The 20441-nt window shown below is 42.3% G+C and overlaps 1 long non-coding RNA gene across 1 annotated transcript; it reads right to left on the reverse strand.

Annotated features, from left to right (window-relative positions):
* Positions 1–6508: 6508 nt before the first annotated feature.
* On the reverse strand, positions 6509–18877 carry LOC132695059 (uncharacterized). Its single transcript, XR_009617665.3, has 4 exons — positions 18786–18877; positions 14055–14117; positions 11651–11740; positions 6509–6906 (listed from the first exon to the last, which is right to left on the reverse strand). It is a non-coding gene; the product is annotated as an uncharacterized LOC132695059 (long non-coding RNA).
* Positions 18878–20441: the final 1564 nt, after the last annotated feature.

Consider the following 20441-nt stretch of genomic DNA (forward strand, 5'->3'; position numbering starts at 1 on the left):
TTATAATGGTACTTTTTTGCTATTCTCACATTCAGCCAAGTATAATGTTTTTATTTAATACGTTTAACTATCAATTCATCTCTCTTATTTTTAGCAACAGGAGCCTTTAATTTTCTCTAAGCAAAATGAAGGTTTAACCAGGGACCAAAGACGGGGGAAAAAAAAGTCACTCCACTTAAGCGCGTAGGAAAACAAGCATATGTAAGACGCAAGAGACAGAAACCCGGGGCCACTCCCACCCTCCACCGCAAAATCCCAGAAAGTAAAATGTGGAAGCCACTGCAAGGCATGTCGGGAAGTGGAGAAGAAAGCTACCTCATTCTCTCAAGAGACGGGACTGGCAAGGAAGCCAGGCTCCAGTCAGGAGCCCCTGTGTTCTGCTTTTACTTAATGTTAAGTATGAGTCCGTAAATGAATGGAATCATCCCTAATTTCTTCCTGGTGCACTTTGTTTTTGAAAAGAGCTCAACATTTTCCTAAAATTTTAATTTAATTCCAGTTCCGTGACTCCTTACTGTGAGTCAGGGCTCAGCTCTTTTTACTAAGAAAATGATTACCTGTTCAGTATTGTTTAAGTAGCATGACCTTCAACACTCAGGGAGGGTAGGGATGTGGCTCATACCATTTCCAGGTCCCCATAGTGATAAGGACCAGGATGGTGCTGAGAGCAAGATGTCCACCAAGTACCGGTTCATTGCTCTGGTGGTGGTGGAAGAAGAAAGCCAGTCTGTCCGAGTAGACACAACCGAGTCTGAAGTTAACCCACAGGGCTTCCGAGTTTGGTGCGTCCACTTCCTCCCTGTGTGATCCTGGGCACATGGTTGACCATCCAAATCAAAGTCTCTTACCCATGAAATGAAAGCTAATAAAAGTATTTCCTTTGTCAACATGTCATAATGTTGAAGCCTCGTATGCAACTGACGCTTACTAAATAGAGGAAGAAAGGTAAGACATTGCTAGCGAAAACTCAAGCCAAGGGAGAATGTTCTACGGAGAGAGCTCGCCTGTTTGGACTGGAGCCAATCTTTGGGGAAGAGGTGGGTAGGAGGGAGTTGGTAGCAGAAGAACAATGGAGAAAACCTCGCTAACAGGTCTGGCTCCCTCCTATCAGCTTTGGTTCACGGGGTCACCCGGAAATGAAAAGTTTTCTCACTTCAGCGCGATGTACCTCCTCTTGATCTCGGAGCCTTACAATATTTCTCACCCCGTCTGGCCTTTTGAGCTTAATTACAACGGCAGCGATGGCGGGTGTAGACCTGGAGCAAACCACATCCTTTGCACGTGAACAGTTGGGCACCACCTTCGTTACTCTGCTTATTAGTGAGGGCTTGATCAACGTTTACTGAAGGGCTAGCTCATCTTCCTGACAATCCTGTAGCTAATCCGCGCCCTCATCTGTGGCGTGTCAAGCACCTGCCAGAGCGATGGAGGAGGCCAGAGGGGCCTCATCTGGCGGATGAGGACCCGGAGGCCCCCGGTGAGATGCCACCGGGTGACTTTGCTCCGTGAAGGCACCAGCGTGTCAGAGGGAAGACGAGCAGGGCAGCCCAGAACGGCCCTCTCCACCCTGCTGCATTCTCTACCCCAGATCAGAACCGATATCCTTTAGCACTGAATGGCTATCAGTGGCTGAAAAGGAAAACAAAACGCAACTTTATTTCTGTTTCATCTTTCAAGAACTCCAGAGGAGGGGATTTTGATAAGGAAGAGGGGCAAACATGCTCCGCGCCGTGGAGCTGAGTGAGGACAAACACTGCTTTCCTTCAATCTGTTAGGATGGGGAGCTAATGCTCTCCCGAAGAAGCAATATTTCTGCGAAATCCTCCCTGATCATTTCCACCAGGGTCTGCCCGGCTTAAAAGCCACACTATTTAAAAAGAAATAAGAGCGGGTGTTGCTATGAATAATGTGAATGTGTGAAGGGAAAAGCACGGGAGAATAAGTCAGAGAGATAGCATTAAAATGCCTTTTCATATTCGACACAGAAGAAGCCTTATCTTCAAAAAAAAAAAAAGCCTGATGAATATATGAGCCGCTAATACTCTTCTATATCTGAGATTCCATCTTGGAGGGAAAAGGAATGATTTCATTGTGGTGTTTTGAAAGGAAACCCACAGAGGATGAAAAGGATAAGTCTGGCGAGCGTGATACCAGGTTCTGAGAAGTTGTCTCCTGTCACCAGCCAAAACAGCATCCCAGGTTCTATAGGATTCGACACAAACAGAAGAGGGGATGCCAAGAAGCACTGTTTTACTTCTGCTTTAAAAACAACGGAGAGGGTGGAGGTGTTCCGTCCATCACAGACAAAGCTGAGTGCTCTTTGTAAGTGAGGCGTTACTTCAAAGTCATCGGGGTCAAAGGACATCGAGCGAAGATAGATTACCCAAGACTTTCCGTCTGTAGCGGAACAGCGAATCGGCTGTCATCCCGTCAGAAGTGAACAAGCTGAAAATCACTTCATTCATTTTGAGATCATTGAAATGCAACCCCCCTGAACGTAATGAAGTGAAAACACGTGGCCCTGCAAAGAAAGATCAGTGTGATGCAATGCACCATATTGAGGCAATATTCTCCCCCTCTGATACCTTCAGCTCACCCTGGCCTGGGCTTTCTAGCTATTGACATTTGGAGCCGGATCATTTTTTGTCGGCGGCAGAGGGTGCTGTCCTGTGCATTGTAGCAGGTTTGGCTGCACCCTGGCCTCTAACCCCTAGATGCTGGTATCACCACCTCCGCGTCGTGACAACCAAAAACGTCTCTAAGACATTGTCAAATGGTCCCAGGTGGGGGAGGGCTGAATGAAAATCACCCCCAGTAGAGAAGCGCTGCCCTAAACTCTGCTCGGCTTTTCATTGATCCAGAGTCTGCTGTCCACTCAGATACCGGATAAGGCTCATCTGACACCGGGGCAACTGGGTGGCTCAGTCAGGCGTCTGACTTTGGCTCAGGTCGTGATCTCACAGTTGGACGAGTTAGAGCCTCTCGTTGGACTCTGTGCTGACACCTTGGGTGGAGCCTGGAGCCTGCTTCGGATTCTGTGTGTGTGTGTCTCTCTCTCTCTCTCTCTCTCTGCCCCTGCCCCACGCGCACTCTCTCGAAAACAAATAAACATGAAAAATTAAAAGAAAAAAAAAAGACTCTTGTGACATCATCACCAACTTCTCACGTATCTCAGGCCTCACCTCTAAATGTGTTAATTCATTCCATCCTTAGCGACTGACCCTTTATTTCCCGTAGATGGTCCCTACGCAGACCACTTCGCTTTCTTAGGGACTGGGCGGATAACTCCACCAAACCGATTTGAGGTCTTTCCCTAGAGACTGTGGCCTCAAAAGGGAGAAAGAGGACTCCTTGCAGTTTGCTGGCCCTGGGTTCAAATCCTGCCTCTGCCACTTGGCAGCTGTGAGGTCCACTCTACAGCAAAGGTGCTGATTAACTATTGTACGGAGAGCCCCTGTCAGCGTCTGGAGGTTCTTGTTTCAGAGTAGCTTGGAAAGTTAGAAACACATTGCTTAGGCACCGAAGAAACGATCTGAGGGTAACGACAGGAGGTCAGTGGGAACTGAAATGGTAGTTGATCAACTAGGATAAGAATCAAAGTCAGCAGTACTGGGAAGGACGGGGCGGTCAGGAGAAATAGGGAGGAATCAGATTACCCTGGGCATTTGCAACAGGTTAGTGGTCAGGGCCAGGAAAACACCAAATTTCGGCAAACAAAGACGGGAATAAAAATAGCTGGTGTTGAGAGAGAACACTGACCTGTGCCTACATTTGACACAAATACCCCAAAGGGCAGATCGGTGATCAATCCATTTTGTTTGTGCGTTTGTTTCATTGTATTTCACTCCCCAGCTACTTCTCTCACATTGGTTGTCTTGCTAATTTTGAAATGGTCCCCTGTTTCTAAAAGAACTCCCGATTTCCTTGAGATTAATTTATACCCGTTCAGTGTTTCTCCAAGTGGCTCCTCACCTCAAAATCAAAACATGCTACTGATGAAATATGACATTTGTATAGCACCTACTTTTGCAATTCATGCAAAAAAAAAAAAAAGTGCCTGAAAATGTCACAGTCCCACGTAAAGTCACTCCAGTGTAGATTTTAAAAGGGAAAGCAAGTATTAAATACCCAACAAGAATGAGATTTCAGAAACATAATACAAAGTGCATTGCATTATTAAATCCATTTCTAAAATGGATTGATTTCTTTATGTTTAGAATAGTACACTAATGATAATTAGGTCAGTTTGGAAGATAAATGCTTTTCCAATCTTCCCTTTAAGTCCGGTATTAGTATAAAATTTCACCGTTGCTTAATTAGGAGCTGAGAGAGCAGGCCCATATATCCTTTTCTGGAGCACCAGCCCTGAGAGAAATTATTGCATACCATCAAAATAATAAAGCAGGTCGCTGACAACTGTGTTTTCCTAGCAGAGGCATCCCTAATAGTGCTATACAATCACTATTAGACCAAGCCTCAGAGAGGAGTGTCAGGAAAATTAAAACGGACAGGCACCTCTTTAAGCCACTTGGTGCAATTTAGTTGGGCTTAATAGGGTCTTTCTTTGGGAGTCTGAATAGAAGCATAAGCAATTCCACCCAGATTTTCAGATCTTAACTTGTGTTAGAAATGTCAGCTGCTTTTGATCATGTTAATGATGGGGTCCTCTAATTGGACTTGTATATAAGGCTGGGCTCCTACAAGATATTGTCTTCCTTCTTTACGCACTTAACTGTTTCTCTGCTTTCATTTCAGTGTCAACAAATGTGCATCTGGTAACAAGCCACCGAATGATGAGATTCCTCAAGTCGCTATTCCGTGCACATCTTTTCAGCCATGCGTCTTTAGTTGCTCTGAATGTCTCCACATCCATTTTTAGGCATCATGTATGTTAGCCCTGTTGTATCCAGTTTTGTCACTCTATTTTCGAACAACTACAAAAGAGACCTTGCCTTTATAAAAATTATGAATGGAAAAACTTATTTTCCATCTTAATAGAAGAGCAAACTTTTGAATTTTATCATCAGATGCCGCCTCTGTTTTAAATGCTTCGGCCAACAATGAGTTTCACTTTTATTGGATTGTCTATTCCATTTTTGAAGACAGTTTAGGGTGCATATCCAGACTGTGAAGCTTTCCATAGCAACAAGATACAAGAAAGGATGTGGCTTTCTTTTGCATTTTCTAGGATAAACGCCTATGAGCTACTTTGATTTTTGCCTTTTAAATGCATTTCCATCGCATTCGCAGAGAGAACAAATCCCAAAATTTATTGCACGTCTCTCAAAACGAACTGAGTAAATTCTATTTTGTAACTACAACTTTAATTGTGACCTCTGCTAGATGCCGAATTTCAGGGAAGCAAAATTCTTGCACTGTGCACTTACATGACATACGAAATGATTTACTTCATGTATAATCCGGGGAATGGAGAAGTTAGACATGCTTAAGGAAGCCGATCTCTCTCCCTTGCCCTTGCCCTCTCCTTCTGTCTACCCCCCAACACACACAGCTGTGTGATCTCCAGGATCTGAATCATGGCTGGGATTTAGTGAAGGAGGGAGCGAGGTAGAGTGTGTTTGTCTGTTGGGGAACAGGGTGGTCATTGTTGGTGGTGTTTAGCTTTGGGAGAAAGTTCACAAGTTCTAAAATCTTGGACCTCACTGTTTTGTTTTCCCTACCTCACTAGGCATTTTATCTCCTATGAGCCGGGAAGCCTGGCCAACTGCAGTAAAGGTGCCTGATGACTAATTTAACATTTTCCAAAGCTGCAAAATCACTGATCTACCAGTGGGAGACTCCTGGGCTCAACAGTGTGGCCAAGAAATCCAGCCTCAACATCCACGTAACCTGGTGTTCTTTTGGAGAATAGTTCCTGCAGAGCAGTGCCTGGATAATGATATTTAAAAAATGAATCATTGCATTTGTGACCAAGGGGATGGGGAAGAATAAGGCATAATTTTTAATATTTGTGAATAAAAGAACTTTTGCTATTCAAATGGAAGGAGCTAATAATAGTGGTACAGGATGATGACTTGGAAACCTGGCACCAAATTTCTCTGTTTGCAGAAATGCATGCCTTACACAATCCCTGTTTATACAGTTCTAGTTTACTTTAGCAAAGGTACCTGTTACATATTTGTTGATGTTCTCTTACCTTGTGTTGTTGATGCTGTTTTGTTTTTACATTAAGAACTCCCGAGGTACAGGGTTCTGTTTCATGTTTCTCATGAAATGCCTATTTACTTAAATATGAAAGTCTGTGAAGAAAGAAAGAAACGGCATGGAAACACACACAATAGAGGAGCAAAATTTGCCATGTATCAAAATATTATATGTTCCTGACTGGTTTTTAATTGTTTTTATGAAAAACTGATTGGATACAAGGGAATAATTGTGATGTGTGTATAAGGCATGATGAATTACACTAAAATTGAGGACCATGAAACCACCACCCAGGATAAGGAATAGAGTGCCCCCCCATGCCCACCCCTTTGAGGGGGCCTATGTGCCGCTCCATAATGTTGTGGGGCTTCTCCCTGGAGAAAACCGCTACTCTGAATTTTGGTTTATCATCCCCTTGTTTTGCTTTGTAGTCTGGCATATATGTTGATATCTTCAAACAATGCATAGTTTAGTCTTGAATGTGTTGAGTTGATATAAATGGAATTGCTGAATTCTTCTGAAACTTGATTTTTTTTTCACTCAGTATTATTTCCCGAGATGTATCCAACGTGATGTGTATTTTATTCTTTTTCACTGCTGTATGGTAATTTTACATCATTTATTTTTAAAGAAAATGTAAGGAGGAAAGTTGGCTATAAGCATACATCTTCAGTATTTGTTGTTTAAGAGAACTTCTATCTTCATTTCCATTTTAGTGTTTGGTTCAGCTTTATACTTCCCCTAGAGAAGAAGAATGATATACTGGGTTTTAAATTTTTTTCTAACGTTTTTCATTTATTTTGAGGGGCAGGGAGGGGCAGAGAGAAGGAGAGAGAATACCAAGTAGTCTCCATGCTCTCAGCACAGAGCCCAAGGCAGGGCTTGATCTCACCAACTGTGAGACCATAACCTGAGTGGAAATCGAGTCAGACACTTAACCAACTGAGCCACCCAGGTGCCCCAGAATGATACATTGTTTGTTAGCGCTCAAAGGAAACTAGAGATTCTTTTGCTCAACCGTACATAAGGTACCTGAAACTGCCCCCCGACCCCACTTCCGGTAAACAAAGGGATCCATCTAAGGTTACAGAACAGTCAGGTCTTTGGGCATCTAGCTCTCACCTCCTCAAAAGAAAGAAGGGTTCACCCTCTTGCCCTTCTCTTGTACCTTCTCTTTTCTTCAGGAATAATTCATCAAGATACTAAAAAAGAGACTGTGTCCAGACTCACTTCAAAGTGACCACAGGTCTTGATTTTTAGAAAAAAAATACAAGGACTTGATTTTATAATGTATGTGGATACTCTTAAGTACTTGTTCTGTTTTCTGTCATCTAGAAAACAAGCTCTTGGTGGATTGCAAAATTTTCTTTTCCCATTTTAGCAAAAGAAACTATTGAGAAAAGTAAGTTAAAAAAAAACTTTGTAGTAGCTCTCAAACTTTAGTATGTGCAAGAATCTTCTAGAAATTTAAATTCTGAGGCCACACTCAGAAACACTGATACAGAAGGACTACAGAAGGGTCCAGGAATCTTTGCTTTAACAAGCACCCAGATGATCAACACAGTCATCTAGTAACCTTGGGAAAATATACAAAGAAAGTGAGCTTGTGCGCTGTATTGGATGAGTTTACCAAGAATACTCTTGGTTCGCATGAACAGAATTAAAAAAAAAATACAGAGGAGGAAAAGTGGAAATAATAGGAGCACTTAGAAGCTAGATTTCAGCAAATTTATGCAGGGAAGATGGAGAAGAGCAAGAGTGTAAAATCTATTATTTTCTTTTCTTGAATTGAGGTATAATTGACATAAACATCACATTAGTTTCGTGCATACTATGTAACGATTCGATATTTGTAGACAGTATGAAATAATCACCACAATAATTCGAGTGAACACTCATAACCACACACGGTTAGGAAATTTTTTCCTGTGATAAGAAATTTTGAGATCTACTCTCTTAGCAACTTTCAAGTTATGCAATAGAGTATTATTAATTATAGTACACATGCTGTACATGACATCCCCACAACTTATTTATTTTAGAAGTGGAAATCTGGCTTTTTTGACCACCTTCACCCATCTTGCCCACCCCCCAACACCACTGCCTCTAGCAACCACCAATCTATACTTACGAGCTCATTTTATTTTTTTGGTTCCACATATAAGGGAGATCATGTGGTATTTGTCTATCTTGTTTCACTGAGCTTAATGACCTCAAATTCCAGCCATGTCATTGCAAATGGCCAGATTTCCTTCTTTTGTGCAGCTGAGAAACATTTCATTTTATACATACCACATTTTCTTTATCCATTTATCTGTTGGTGGTGGACACTTAGGCTATTTCCGTGTCTTGGTTCTTATAAAGAATGCTCCAGGGTGGGAGTGGGGGTTGGGGGGAAACTCCTGCAAGTCAGCAGCGTAGGAAGATCCTGAACTCACGGCCTTCTACGGACTCACCAAATCTATAGCTACAGCTCTGAAAAGGATCTGAAAACTAGATGAATTGCTTCTCCACAACAAAGGATAAAAAGACCATGTCCAGATGGGTAGGAGAGGCAGAGAGACATGGTCTCATCAACACCCCGGCCCCAGAGTGGCAACCCACAACAGCGAAGGATCTCATCAGGCACCCCCACCCCTGGGATCTACATTGGAGACATGAGCGCCCAAAATGTCTGGCTTGGAAAACCAATGGGACTAATGTCCAAAGGACCCAAAATGTAGTAGAAAACGAAGACTCCCCTTTCACTTTTTAATTTTTTTTTTAAGTTTTTTTATTTATTTTGAGAGAGAGAGAGAGAGAGAGAGAGAGGCAGGAGGGGCGGGTGGGCAGAAAGAGAGGGAGAGAGAATCCCAGCTAGGCTCCTCACTGTCAATATGGAGCCCGATTTGGGCCTGGGACTTACAACAGTGAGATCATGACCTGAGCTGAAATCAAGAGTTAATGCTTAACCAACTGAGCCACCCAGGCATCCCTAAGATTCACCCTTTAAAGGGCTCAAGTGACATCTCACTTACCTTGAGACCCAGTGAAAAAACAGCAGGTGGAAAAGCACCTAGACTATATGTAGAAGGCATTGGATGGATTGATGATGTACTGATATGGGGATGTGTTTTGTTTTGTCTTGTCATGTTTTTCTAAGTAGAATAGCTTGCTTTCTTAGAACTTACCCTTAAAAACAAATTGAATTATAATAATAGTAACTTTATCTGCTTATTTTTTTCTGTTATAAAATGCTTTCACATTATTACAAACTATGAAACTTACTCTATGCCCAGTCTACATTCTCTTTTACAGAGGAGCAAATTGAGACTCAGTGGAGTTCATCAGAACTTTCAGTTAGTTAAATACTATACATTTTTAAATTTATATTTAAAATTAAAAATTTTTTAAGCTACACTTTTAGAAATTAAGCATTGTCTCTAATCTGCTTTTACGAGTAATGTTTGAAATCTCTGAGCAATACTTTTTAAAAACATTTTTACGTTTATTTTTTTTTTTTGAGAGAGAGAGAGAGAGCTAGCCAGGGAGGGGCAGAGAGAGAGAAGGAGAGAGAAATCCCAAGCAGGTTCAGTGCTGTCAGCACAGACCTGGACGTGGGGTTCGAAGTCACAAAATGTGAGATCATGACCTGAGCCGAAACCAAGAGTCAGATGCTTAACTGACTGAGCCACTCAGGTGCCCCTATGCAATATTTTTTAAAAATTGTGTTAAAGCTAAAAAAAAAATGTACACAGATCTACCTTTTTCATCGTTTTAGGACAAACATTAAGATTCTAATGTGTGTTTTTTTTTCTCTAATTCCTGCGTTTTTAATTTGTTTTAGCTTTGGTTTAGTTTTGGAAAATAATACCTTCCCCTGTATATTCTCAAATGATGGTTTGATGGACAAAACTACCTTTTTTCAGTAAATTATTAGAGCATTATTTTCTTTATGAAGCAGGACACACTACTTACTTTTACACAAGAAATTATACATCCTAGTTTCAACTGATAGCATTTACGCTTTTATTTTTTTAATGGTTATTTATTTTGAGAGAGAGAGAGAGAGTGAGAGAGCATGTGAGTGGGGCAGGGCCAGACAGAGAAGGAGAGAGAATCCCTAGCAAGCTCCACACTCAGCTCAGAGCCCCATGTGGGGCTCGAACTTACAACTGTGAGATCACGACCTGAGCCGAAATCAAGAGTCAGACACTTAACTGACTGAGCCACCCAGGCGCCCCACATTTATGCTTCTATTCATGTTCCTCTTTCCAACCTCTTTCCAGCCTAATTTACAGAGGAATAAAATTCCTGATGACCTCTCCAAGAAGGCTCATATTCACCAGGTGACACTAACCCCCAAGGTCAAGAGGAGGTGCACAGTCCAGACTGGGTCGCTGATGGACTGGTCAAAAAGATCCTAAGTGAAAAGTGGCACTGCCATTGCTAGGTCAGAAGCACTGAGAAAGATGTGATGTCCTGCATGGGGCCCTTCTGTTCTGTCCCCAAACAATGCAGAGAAACTGCCCTCAATCAAAGCAAGTGGTTTCGGAGGCCAGCAGGTTTGACCAGCTCAGCTTTGAAATGGCAACTTGATCCCATCAGAAGCAACCATGGCACCCCCCACCCAGCTTTCCAACAGTGGGGACTCTCAGCCAGGAAAATGTGGTCTGCCTCATTTTTCTACAGTACAGCCACCATCGCTGGTCCTGCAGGATTCGATCTGGGGGTGTTTACATGCTCGAGGCAACAACCCTGGACATCACAGACCCCCTTTTCCACGTGAAGAGAAATGGGTGAAACTTGGCAAGAGGAAACAAGGTAAGGCCTTTGTCTGTAGGCAGAAAATAGACGCTTTCTTTGTCTAAATACACACTCCTCTTCCTAAATGGGCTGCTGAAGAGAACTTTAAGTACAGTGATGATATCAATAACAGGTGAATGATTTGTCTACATAAACGTAAAACCGGAACTGATCACATAGTAAACTGGATAAGAAAGCCAAATACTCAGAGGCAGAGGAGACAGCTGTGTGGATAGAGTGATGTTAGAAGAAGTGAAAGACTGAACTGACTGGGTGATCCAGTCTTTTAAGCATCCGGCTCAGGTCATGATCTGACCGTTCCTGAGTTTGAGCCCTGCTATCAACACAGAGCCCACTTTGGATCCTCTGTCCCCCTCTCTGCCCCAACCCTGCTCGTTTTGTCTCTTTCTCTCTCTCTCAAATAAATCAATAAAAACTTTTTAAAAAGAGAGAGAAATTGAAAGAAAATCTAATTCCAAAATGCTTACTCAAGGTGCCACTGCGGTATCTGAAATTCACACCAACAGACAAATCACAACTTTGTAATAATGAAGTATATCTCTAAGTGTGTTCTCCAGGGAGCATTAATAGTCGTTATACTAAGAAAAAAAATGCACACAGACAGATATTTTCACTAATGTTCATAAATGTGGGGAAATCCCAAGTTTAAACGAACAGCTGTCTTTACTGTAGAACTTACCCGGGCTTGGAAAAACTACAAAGTCTTATGAATCTCCAATAACGGGCATAAATGGGTAGTTTTTCCAAATGTGATTGGCCATAGGACACCCTTTTTAAAAAAAAAAAAACAAAAACAATGTACCTTATTAAACTTTCAGGTTTTTCTAAGACGAGAAAATGCATCTTTCCCAGATGATCCATAAGAGTATGCAAATGTCCCAGCAAGATGGACAACTCATGAACTCATTATCATTCATGAATACTTGAGCATGGCTCCCTACCTCCCCGCCCCCAACCACATCCAACTCAGGAGCTCCAGAGAACAGAAACTTGCAGCAAGAAGGGATTTATGTTTGGGCGTGAAGGAAAGAGAATGAGTGTTACCTAGAGGGGGCTGGCAGGGGTGAGGGCTAGTGTCTGGCAGGTGGACTTAGGTGCAGCACACTAAGAGTTACTACTACCCCTCTCCCAGTGAGGCCAGGGTGCACGATGTGGAGTCCAGACAAGGTGGGAGAATCTCCAAACAGACCAGAATGGAAGCGAACAGGGAAAATGGAGAGAGACATTACAGCGACATTTTGTTCGTGGAAATCCTTTGGTTCGGACTACCTTTACCAAGAGAAAAAGGTCACGATTTCAATTTCCAGTGGCAGCCAGCCATGATAGCCACCCCTGTTTCAAAGTCTTCCAAATGGAATTCTTTCTGCACTCAAACATAAGGGGCACAGTGGCACTGTGCAAAACGGCGGAGGCCTCCAGCAACACAAAGTTAATGCCCAACATGCAATAATATACCGTGACCCTCCAACACTGCGAACGCCAGACGCATTTGAACGCCTCCTTTCTTTTACGGAAAATGGGTTCATGTCACTCTCTTGTTAAGTTTATTTATTTATTTATTTTGGGAGAGAGAGTGCGTGAGAGGGGAAGGGGCAGAGGGAGAGGGAGAGAGAGAGAGAGAGAGAGAGAGAGAGAGAGAGAGAGAGAATCCCAAGCAGGCTCTGAGCAGGGCTCGATCTGAGGAATCATGAGGTCATGCACGACCTGAGCAGAAATCAAGAGTCTGACCCTCAACTGACGGAGCCTCCCGGGCATCCCCCCATTTCACGTTTTGAAAAATCATTGCTCAAAATCACACACTGTTTGTACGGTTTCACTCATATGTAGAATTTAAGAAACAAAATAAAGGAACAAAGCGGGGAGAAAAGGAGACAAATCAGGAAACAGATGCTTAACTAGAGAGAACACACTGATGGTTACCAGAGGGGAGGTGGGTGGGGGGATGGGTGAAGTAGGTGAGGTACCTAAGTACCTAAGGAGTACATCTGCGATCAGCAACCTGATGGTGTATGGAAGTGTTGAATCACTATATTGTACACCTGAGACAAATACAACACTGTATCCTAACTACACTGGAATTAAATTTTTTAAAAAGAGATATAGAAAAAAAAAAACAAAAAAACAAGGGCATTGGTTAAAAGTGTGTATCTGGAATAGTTAGGAAAAAAAAAACCCAATTTTTAATTCTGTATTTTGTATGTATTCTTGTGCTGAGAGTTTTAGATTCAGCTCCTAGGGATGTTACTTTCTACTACAGGAGATATTGATTTCTACTGAAAAGTGAAGTTTCAGTCAAGGCTTTTGAATTCATACATAAACACCATTCTTATTTTAAAATTAAAGTGCTCAAACATGTCAAATGATTGGGGATTCGACTGAACCTAAGAGCAACTTTTGTGCGTTGCCTCTCATTAGAGCTGAATATAGTTCGAAGGTGGTGACAGGCGCTCTATTTTGGGAGATGAGCATATCATGTCAGAACCATAATTCAAGGAAGACATGATACATGAGTGGACTGTTACTTTGAACGGTATCGTTTTCCAGCTGAAGGAAAAAGGTGTCTTGCCATAGCAAGAGGGTTTTATCTCCTCCTTCCCACTTAAAGTCATGTTTTCCACCTTAATCCTCACATTCAATGAAATATTTTTTAAGTGATTTTATTTATTTTGAGAGAGAGAGAGAGAGAGAGAGTGTGTGTGTGTGTGTGTCTGTGTGTCTGTGAGGGGGAGGGGCAGGGAGAGAGGGAGAGAGAGAATCCAAGCTGTCAGCACAGAACGCGACGAGGGGCTTGATCCCACGAACTGTAAGACGGTGACCTGAGTCAAAATCAAGAGTCAGACACTTAACCGACTGAGCCACTCACACGCCCCCTCAATGTAATATTTTCTTGTGAGGTTTCTGCTGCCCATCAAAGGGCACAATCTGCCTATTATGTGATGTGCTAAGATGTTTGTACTTTATCAACTGTTAATTAGAGTGACAGCCTAGCAAGTTTTTTCTTTTTTTAAATGTAGCACAGCTCTTGGTGTCTAGGCTTAGGTTAAAAGTGCAGCCTGACATAACCACTCTCCTTTTACACTTACCCCACGTTCTCCGAATGCTGACAGAAATATTTTCTATGCTGATAAGTCAGACTGTCCTGTTATCTGAAAGAGGAAAGAAGGCAAGCAAAAAAAATTTAGGGAAATAAACATTCCCATGACTTTCACCCATGCCAGAAGGAAAGTAATAATCCCACCTCTGAGGAGTCTAAGTGATATTTTATTCCTACAGGATTTATTTTAAAATACTGAATTTGCCCCATGTTAAAAAATATGATGTTGTTTTCTATTGCCATAATCAGTGACGTAACAGTAGCTTGTCCTTTTAAATAAATCCCTGATTAATTTCAAAACCTGTATTTTCCACCTTTTTTCCTCTTTACTTTTCTGTCTATCCCCAACCTATTACAAAGTCACCTTCATGTAAGGCTGGTTTAGAATCATGAATCTGAGCCACAGGAATGACTCAGGGTGGGTACATCTGCAAAGTCAGGTGTGAGCAATGAAGACCCAGAATAGGTTTTCATGCAATTCGCAGGCAAGAAACAAATCCCGGATGAGGCAAAGGGACTTCTATCCATTCTGCTGATCAAATGGAGGAATTGTATGGCACATTCTCAATAGCACACAGCTGCTTTTTTACATATTTTTTTTTTACATTTATTTATTTTTTGAGAGACACAGAGAGACAGAGCTCAAGCTGGGGAGGGGCAGAGAGAGAAGGAGACACAGAATCCGAAGCAGGCTTCAGGCTCCGAGCTGTCAGCACAGAGCCCGACGCAGAGCTCGAACCCACAAACTATGAGATCATGACCTGAGCTAAAGTCGGACGCTTAACAGACTGAACCCCCTTTTTTTCATTGGCCCCAGGGCTCTTAGTTAGTTATCAAGTTTCTTTCTGTTTAATGACTGGGTCTAGTAGGGAGAGGCTGAGCAGAAGGGAGATGGAACCCATCCCATCGTGGGACACCATGGAGTTGACCAAGGTCCAGCATGACCTATGACCTGCCTTGGAACTGAGTCCTTCTGGGTGCCTGTCCAAGCTCGGGCTCTCCGGATCTGCCCGTCCTACTTCTAGCAGGGAAGCCAGTGAGGCCAGAATGGCTGCCATCAACTTAGCATCCTCCCCACATAACGACCTCACCCCGCACCACACCGATAAAAAGGGGGTCTTTGTGAGAAGCGTCACAGTGTGTTACCAGGAAAAGCTTCAGATCTTTAAGAAGAGGAGTGAGCCTCTTCACCCCAAATCTGCCGAGTACAGAACCGTCTTTCTCACAAATACAGAATTTGCATGTTTTGAACATTATAGGATTTTGAGTATTAATGTTAAAATAGCCTTCTCAATATATACCTAGTGTGGACATTATTCCTTGGGGAATTATAATCCTTTATTACAAGGCTGAGGCCAAGTCAAGTTTACTCATGTGTTGTGGAATTTAACTAGCATCCTGTGTGCTTAATTCTATTGTGAAAGAACTTTTATAAGTCACTTCTACCTTATCTGCTATGTCTCGGAGAAGGAGTATCATTAGTTAATTTTCAAGACAAGCTAAATTTGGCAAACCTGTGTTAAGAAATATGGCGTTTGCTGTCAGTTTGCAACCCTGATTTATAACAGTAATACTTTCCCTACTCTTTGGAATCCTGCATCCAGGCTATGGTGTGGTGAAGGTACCTGAAATATTGAAATATTGGATGCCTAGGTATAGAAGAGTGGCTGCCCCTGGGGCGGGGGGAGTGGGGGTGAAAGCAGAGGGTAATTGAGACCAGAGAAGAGTGGCTGCCCCTGGGGTGGGGGGAGTGGGGGTGAAAGCAGAGGGTAATTGAGACCAGAGAGGAGTATGCACTGGGCATCTATGGTATTGGTAATGTTGAGTGGTGGGTTCATAGATGTTTATTACAAGGCTTTATAACTTCCATAAGGTTTATTGAATATGTTCTTCTCTATCAATTAAAAATGTCATGTGCCTGATATTCTAACAGGACTCTTAAAGCTTCCACACATTTATGCACCTTAGGTTAAAAAAGATAGTTCTGTATTAAAACGACCACATCATCCTCACATCCTATTACCATGTAAACATCAGAATAATGAAATGCTCTATTTTAAGGGAATTTAAGAAAAAGAATGCCAAGATCAAATATAGATGTTTTCCTATTACATCTGTTACTATTAACACATTCTAACCTTAATCTCACACATATGCCATGATTGTAGAGTGCTTTCTGACTCACTCACTCTGTTTCTCTGAAGTTAAAACCTTTCTCTGGGACTTTAGATTGTTTGAGTTAAAAGCCCTTTCGAGTTTGCTTATTTCTCTGCGGTCGGTGACTTTTTAAAATCCCAGTGAATGTCCTTTGCCTCTTTCCGAGAGAAGAGAGTTGGATACTAGATTGTTTTTAAGATCTTCTTCTGGCTCTAAAAATCTGATCCTGTGACAATCCAGGAACGTGTTAGGTTGCCTTTCCAGCTTCCCTGTTCTCAGAGCATCTGGTTCCTTCTTAGGACAATTAAAGAAAAAGAAGCATGGAATTAGGAATTATTTTGCTCCCTGACTTCACTTCACACACACACACACACACACACACACACACACACACAGAATATGTATGGGGAGCCTGGCCTCACAGTCTTCAGCTCCAGTCTAATGTTGCTTTTGCTGATGTGTGCCACAGACTCCTTCCCTTGTCCAGGTAACAACAGCTAACATTTCTTGATCCCTTTGCTATGCCCTGTGCTAAGCACTTAACTTGGATTACTGGGTCGTTAGTTCTTAGCATTTGGGTTTTGGGGTCAGCTAGTCCTAGATTGACATCTCAGGTCAGCCCTTTATCAGCTATGAGACCTTGAGCAAAAAGAATTCACATGTGTTAGCCTCAGTTTCCACATCTGTAAAATGGGGATTACGTAAATATAAAATCTTAAAAGTGTTTACAAAGGGCTACGAGAATAGAGAGGCTGGCACACGGACCGCCATAAATGTCGACGTTGTTTTTGCTATTTTTGTTATTGTTAGTGTTATTTTTGTTACTATTAACATTATTGCCAGTGAAAAATACTGCCAGACCACTACTCCTGAACCCTTGCTCCTAGGCTCCTCACTGGTGACTCTGACGCTTGATTTTCTTACGTCCAGCCTGGGTGTCAGATCCCTTCTGACCTGTTGACCCTGGGCTTCTCACATGGGGGATTCCCCAGAGGGCTGTACCCTGAGGCCCATCTACACTTTCACACTGTTTCCTTTGTTCCATTTGCTGTGTCTGACTTCTCTGTACTTAAAGCCTCCTTATGCCACCTGCCTAGCAAAGCCCCCCAATATTGTTCTCGAGACTCCAGATAAGACACTCTCATAGCCCTAATGCTTATGGGGACTTCATACAAACCTATGGAGGTACAGGATCTCTGCCATCCTCAACACGCAGATTCCATCTCTGGTCCCAAGATTGCCCCTACAGCTCCCATCATCTCCCAGCCAGATAAGGCACATATCAAACCCGCAAAGTCACCTGGCCGTGGCCAGCCACAAGAGAGGCTGCAAAGCGTACCTCTAACAGGGTGGCCATGGGGGCGCTGGGTGACTTCGGGGTTTCGGCTCAGGTCACGATCTCACGGTTCATGCACCGGCAGTGTGGAGCCTGCTTGGGATTTTCTCTCTCTCCCTCTCCCCCACTTGCACTGTCTCTGTCTCTCTCAAAATAAAGAAATAAAGTTAAACAAAAACAAAAACAGGGTGGCCACGAACGCTGCTGAATTATTAGGGTGAAAGAAAGTCAGAACGGATCTTCAGGACAGCCAGCAAGCTGCCAGAGAGAGGTATTAGGATTTTCGTTTTATAGAGGGCACCACAACTAAGGGAAATTAAGAGGTTGCACAGTAAGAAAGACAAGGAGCCAGGAACTGAAGTCAGGCCTTTCAGACTCTGGAGCTACGTCTGAAGGTACTTGTCACTGGTGCCTCCCCACCACACTGTTCACTGAGAGCATAGCTGCTTCCAGCACTCTCTGACAGGCGATTTGTCCCCGATTTCCCGCCATATTCTACCTGAAGATTGAAGCAAACTCTTCTCTTCAGTTATTTTAGGGTAGTTATATGCCCTACTGTGTTTTCAGACATCCCAGTATATTGTCACTTCTGTCAATATTTACTAAGTGACACAATCTGGCCAACAACTCACACAGAAGAATTCAAGGACTAAAGTTGCAAAGGTTGTCTTCCCATAGTACAAAATATATCAAACCATGATTTCAACAAGGCTTCTGAATAGCAATTTAAACTAATTCCATAGCAAAAAAAAAAAAAAAAAAAAAAAAAAAAAAAAAAAAATCGCACAATCAAAAAAGATCCTGAAATGAAAACAAAGAAATTCTTCATCTTATGTAAAGGAAAAGAAGTCGAATTATTTGAATCATAAATTCAAGCCATCTCTTTAACATTTGCTTCAAGTCCACATTGTTTTGTTTTTCAAGACTGAGACAACTACTATTTGGTATTCTTCACAGACACGCATGCCTGGACTTACAGTTAATGAATAGCTTCCTGCTGGGTTTTTTGGATTTAATTTCATTCTGTTCAACTTAGCTCTCAACACCGTATTTATTAGAGATCAATAATCACATTATTGTGTGCTAACAGATGCCTCTAACACTTAAATAATTCTCTCAAGGATTTGGGAAGCCATAATGGAAGCCATCTAATATTAGTCATTAATACTAGCTGGCTAAGGGAGAGTGGTTTTTTAATTTGCATATAGAACCGCCCAATTCTCTTACCGGGACAAACACTATATTAATCAGGGTCGACTATCTTCTGTAACAAATGATCCCCACATCTCCATGGCTTAGTACACTTTTCACTGGAGAAAAAATGGAGGATGCAGGGTGGGTGGGGGTTTTTTCCAGGGGCTGCTTCTGGTTGCCACTTCCACTACATCCCATTGGCTGGCACCCAGTGGCAAGACCTCCCCTAACCGCAAAGGAGGCTGGGAAATGTAGTATAGCTACCTGCCCAGGAGAAGGAGGACATGACTTTAGTGAGCACCTAGCCACTGAATAAAATTGAGTCTGTCATAAACACCAAAAGAAATTGTTAGGTAAGAGGAAAAAAAAAACAAAAGGAAATTCAATTTAAAAGGGTTTTTTTTTTTGGGGGGGGGGGTACCTCGGTGGCCCAGTCAGTTAAGCATCGACTTCGGCTTAGGTCATGGTCTCATGGTTTGTAAGTTCGAGGCCTGTGTCAGGCTCTGTGCTGACAGCTCAGAGCCTGGAGCCTGCTTCGGATTCTGTGTCTCCCTCTCTCCCTGCCCCTCCCCTACTGACGCTCTGTGTGTGTCTCTAAATAAATAAATAAATAAATAAATAAATAAATAAATGATTTTTTTGAAATTAATGACGATAAAATTGAACCTTATGACCTTTTATTTATAGTAGCAAATCTAGTGAGAGTAACAGGTGTTCTAAATTCACGTCATCTTTTTACAAGGTACTTACAAACAGCTGTCTCAGGGTCAAAATTTTTTATTATGGGAAAATACTCACAACGTGAAATTTAACATCTTTAAGTGTGCGGTTCAACAGCATTAAGTAGGCTCACACTGTTGGTCTACTGTCACCACGCTCCACCTCCATTTTTTTCAGCTTCCCAAACCGAAACTCTGTACCCATTAAACACGAACTCCTCCTTGCCCCTCCCTCCAGCCTCGGAGAACCACCATTCTACATTCTGTCTTCATGAATTTGACCGCTGGAAGTGAAAGCAACCAATATTTGTCCTTTAGCGTCTGACTTATTTCACGTAGCATAACGTCTTCAACGTTCCACTGGATGCACAGAGCACATTTTGTTTATGCATTCATCCACCAATGGACACTTGGGTCGTTACCAGCCTGGGTGTGCAAATACCTGTTCACGTCCCTGCTTTCACCTTTTTTGGATATACACCCAGACGTGGAGTTGCTGGATCGTTTGTTAATTCCATGCTTAATAATTTTTGAGGAACTGTTCTACTGTGTTTCACAGTGGCTGTAAAGTCGTAACAGTTCCAAAGACCAACTTATCATTGGCTTCTACAAAAGGTTGTAAAGGCTGATTTGTAAAGGGAGAGTCTCCATTAAAAAGTCTCTGGAATTGGGGGATTATGTGTTTTCAATTTAGCTCTTTAAGAACTAGAAAAGTTTTGATTTCATTCTTCCTTTGCCTCTAAATGAAGTACCAAAATATACTGAGTAATTACTTGTGTTCTCTGGGAGGTATAAAGAATAGGAATTTGATAGAAAAATGTGTGATGAAAGTTCTGTCCTAGCCCTCTTGTGACATTGGTATCTAATAGATCTCCTGGAAATGATGGGACTAGTTTATCACACCATGACTAAAAATTAAACCAAGAAAATCTCTGTAGCACTGTCAACTTGAACTTCCAATTAACAGTTA

The sequence above is a fragment of the Panthera onca genome, chromosome B4, assembly GCF_046562875.1.
Source record: "Panthera onca isolate mPanOnc1 chromosome B4, mPanOnc1 haplotype 2, whole genome shotgun sequence".
In the NCBI taxonomy this organism is placed as follows: domain Eukaryota; kingdom Metazoa; phylum Chordata; class Mammalia; order Carnivora; family Felidae; genus Panthera; species Panthera onca.